This window comes from Podarcis gaigeae (assembly GCF_964106915.1).
Source record: "Podarcis gaigeae genome assembly, chromosome: 14".
Taxonomy (NCBI): Eukaryota; Metazoa; Chordata; class Lepidosauria; order Squamata; family Lacertidae; genus Podarcis; species Podarcis gaigeae.
In genome coordinates, this window is record NC_139690.1 from 10,367,361 (window position 1) to 10,371,809 (window position 4,449).

The following is a 4,449-nucleotide window of genomic DNA, read 5'->3' on the forward strand; positions in this document are numbered from 1 at the left end:
ATAATAATAATAATAATAATAATAATAATAATTTATTATTTATACCCCGCCCATCTGACTGGGCTTCCCCAGCCACTCTGGGCAGCTTCCAAAAAAATATTAAAATACTGTAATACATCAAACATTAAAAGCTTCCCTAAACAGGGCTGCCTTCAGATGTCTTCTAAAAGTCTGGTAGTTGTTGTTTTCTTTGACGTCTGGTGGGAGGGCGTTCCACAGGGTGGGTGCCACTACCGAAAAGGCTCTCTGCCTGGTTCCCTGTAACTTGGCTTCCCATAGTGAGGGAACCGCCAGAAGGCCCTCAGCACTGGACCTCAGTGTCCGGGCAGAATGATGGGGGTGGAGATGCTCCTTCAGATATACTGGACCGTGGCCGTTTAGGGCTTTAAAGGGCAGCACCAACACTTTGAATTGTGCTCAGAAACATACTGGGAGCCAATGTAGGTCTTTCAAGACCGGTGTTATATGGTCTCGGCGGCCGCTCAGGGCTCAAAAAAACCACCAAGGAGGCCTCGTCTTCTTTGGCCCAGGACTGGATAAGCAAGAGAGATGTATGGTGTTTTTTTGTAAATAATTTTTCATTGATTTTACAATTTGTAACTGTAATTTGTCATCTGTTCTTCCTCTGGCCGTCTGCTGGGGGGGGGGGAGGATAAGAGAGAGGGTGGTAGTAGCAGAAAGCAAGAGAAATGGGGGTGATCCAGAGAGAAACAGGGTGGCAGAATGAGAACAGAGAGGGGGCCAGGGCCACTTCTGACTCTGGCTTCACCCATTCCAGGCTTCTGATCTGCCCACCACCAGCCTGCATGCCCCCCCCCCCAGGTTACCCCTAAGGGAATGTGGGGCTTCACTGGGAAAAAGGCGTCCCATTCCCAAATGTGCTGACTTGCCTCTGCACAGCCATTGAGATTAACTATCATGTGCATGCTGATGCCATGTGCTTAACTCTAGGGCTGGGCAAAATATTGATATATTGTCCAAAACTGGTTTGAAGTCTATATTGTGATGTCGGTTTCAGAATTTTTGACCTGGGAAGATATAGAGAATCATGATGTGTGTGTGTGTGCATGCTATGCAAAAACCGAGTTCCGAAATGTTCGAAAACCAAAAACTCAAGATGGAAGCCTCCAAACGGAAAACTCAATACGGAAAACTCAAAACGGAAGCTGCGTTTCATGTTCGACATCCGAGGCATGTTCGAAAACTGAAGCATTTACCTCTGGGTTTACGGTGTTCAAGTTCTGAAACGTTCGTCAATGGAGACGTTTGAAAACCAAGGTACCACTGTATTAGTTTATTTATCCATTCTTCACCCTGAGGTCCCAGTGCAGTTACAGCAGTTAAAGCATAATGTTAAAAACAGTTTAAAACAACTTGCAAGCTTAGAACTAAGGTGAATCTCCTAAAAAATATACTTCTCACATATCAGGAGTGAGGCCTTGTAAGCATCTATCACCTGTGTTCAAATTTGCTACCTGGCCAGGTTCAAGGTGTCATTATTAGTATATAAAGCCCTTAACAACTTGGGACCAATTCACATACGAGATCGCTTTACCCCACATGAGCCCACTCAACTGCTTTGATTGGTGGAACTGGAGCTGTTAGATGCCCCATAATACCTGTTCTGTATTTATAAGAACTTGATATTTTAGCATGGCAGAAGCTACAGTTTGGAACTCCCTGCTTATTGATATCAGGCAGGCACATTTGCTGTACTCTTATGTGCTGTAAGCCACCCAGAGTGGCTGGGGACACTCAGCCAGATGGGCGGGGTATAAATAATAAAATTATTATTATTATTATTATTATTATTATTATTATTATTATTATTATTATTTTATATTGGGTGCCTGCTAAAAACATTTTTGTTTAGGTAAGTCTACCCAGATATTTAGAAAGTTGCTGAGAGTGTTAATCTGTTTTTAGTTTATTATTATGTCAACTTTTCAAAAGCCTTAAATTATAGTTGTTAATAATTTCATTGCTGTTTTGAGGGTTTTTTTGGGGGGGGGGTTATATACTAAAGTGGTGTATAAATTTTATGAAGTAGAAAAATAAATGAAGACCTTGGCAAAGAACCAGGGCTCTTCCAGATTACCTGTTGAGTGAGCATTGATCCTGATTTGCAGGCACAAAGCTTGCATAGAAATTAGATTATATCTAATCTTTATTGAGCATTTGTTCTGATTTGTTTGCAGGGAGGTTATAGGACAATGAGTGTTCATCTGTTATTCACCCCAATTTGTTTACAGGATGTTACATGTCTTCCTTTAAGTCACTTGTGCATACCACACTTGTCAGTGTGTTCCCCCATCATTTTACACTCAGGAAAGCATCTCTGCCACTACTTGGTCGGAGCAGAAGACAGCTAAGGCCTTCACAGGGGCCTTTCCTCATACAGTGGTACCTCTACTTACGAACCTGATCCGTTTCAGGGTGCTGTTTGCACCCCAAAAAGTCCGTAACTAGAGTGCTGATATTGCACGTGTGCAAAGCGCGATAGGGCACTTCTGCGCATGCACAAAATGCGCAGATTGCTTCTGCGTGTGCGCATGGGGCAAAACCCGGAAGTATACATTTCTGGGTTTGCCGCATTCACAACCTGAAAATCCGCGACATGAAGCGAACACAACCAGAGGTATGACTGCATTTACTATCTACTCAGGCCCATGCATGAGTCTCAGGACCACTCGCCATCTTGGGAGGCACTGTAACCCAGTGGAAGAGCAAATTTCCAGATCAGAGCATTGGATTGCAAGTGACGGGAAAGACCTGCACCTGATATTCTGCAGAACCACTGCCATTCAGCATGGACATTCCATCAATGGTGTCTCTGGAAATTTTTACACATCACTTGGGAAGACAGGCCAACTAATGCCAGTGAACTGGAAGAAGCAAAGGTCACCAGTGTTGAAGTGATGATTCTACAACATCAACTTCGTTGGACTGGTCATAATAATAATAATAAAAATTATTTATATCCCACCCTCCCCAGCCGAAGCCAGGCTCAGGGCGGCTAACAACAATCAAATAATCAAACAGTCAAATAATCACACATTCTAAAAATATTTCATTATAAAAATTAATTAAAATCAAATTGATGGCAACATTGTGTGGATGCCTGATCATTGTCTCCCAAAGCAACTACTCTATTCCGAACTTATAAAAATGGAAAGCGCAATGCTGGTGGTCAACAAAAGAGGTTTAAAGACTCTCTCAAGGCAAATCTTTAAAAAATGTAGTATAAACACCAACAACTGGGAAACACTGGCTTGTGAGAGCTCCAGTTGGAGAACAGCCTTTACCAAAGGTGTCATGGGCTTTGAAGATGCTCGAACTCAGGACGAAAGGGAGAAACATGCTAAGAGAAAGGCACACTTGGCAAACCCTCACCGTGATCAACTCCTGCCTGGAAACCTATGTCCCCACTGTGGAAGGACGTGTGGATCCAGAATTAGCCTCCACAGACACTTATGGACTCACTGTTAAAACCACGTTCATGGAAGACAATCTTGCGTGGCCACAAGGGATCGTTGAAGAAGAAGAAGAAGAAGGAGGAGGAGGAGGAGGAGGAGGAGGATGGACCAGTGGTTTGACTTGTATGTGGCATCTTCCTAGGAAGCAGAGTGCTGTTTTTACCGAGTCGTGTCATTGATCCATCTTGCCAAGTATTGTCTACATCAGCGTTTCCCAACCTTTGGTCTCCAGCTGTTTATGGACTACAATTCCCATCATCCCTGACCACTGGGTCTTGCTAGCTAGGGATGATGGGAGTTGTAGTCCAAAAACAGCTAGAGGCCAAAGGTTGGGAAACACTGGTCTACATACACACTGGTTGCCAGTGACTCTTTAGGATTTCAGGCAGAGTTCTCTCTCAGTCCTAACCTGGAGATGTCAGGAAAGTGAACCTGGGACCTTCTGCATGCACATCGGATGCTCTGCCACTGACCAGCAGCTTTTCCAAGTCTTCCAAAGTTGCTTTGTAACTCTAGGACAAAATGCCGGTGCGAGTATCTCTGCTCACAGTTAGCTTCCTTTTAAAAGGCACAAGGGCAGCATTGGTCCCTGTCATATCTCATCTCATGTCTGTCCTCGCCCCGTAATGAGGTGACGGTGCTCATAGATTGATATAAGTGCCGTGGGTGCCAGCACAAAATGGCTTCCATGAGCTGCTCCCCACTGATGACTTGAGTACTGTCACCAAAACCCCATATATATATATATATATATATATATATATATATATATATATTCATTCCAAGATGATTGGATTTGCTTCAGTTGATGATTATTGGCCTAGTGACAGATGGTGGCCATGCTAATCCCTTGCCCCCCCCCAAATCCCCACCCTAGAGCTGGCTTTTTACTGACTGAGCTGAGGTAAGATCAACCAGGGCACAAATTAGCCAAGTCAGCATGTAATGCAGAGCTGTACAAAGCCGTCCTAAG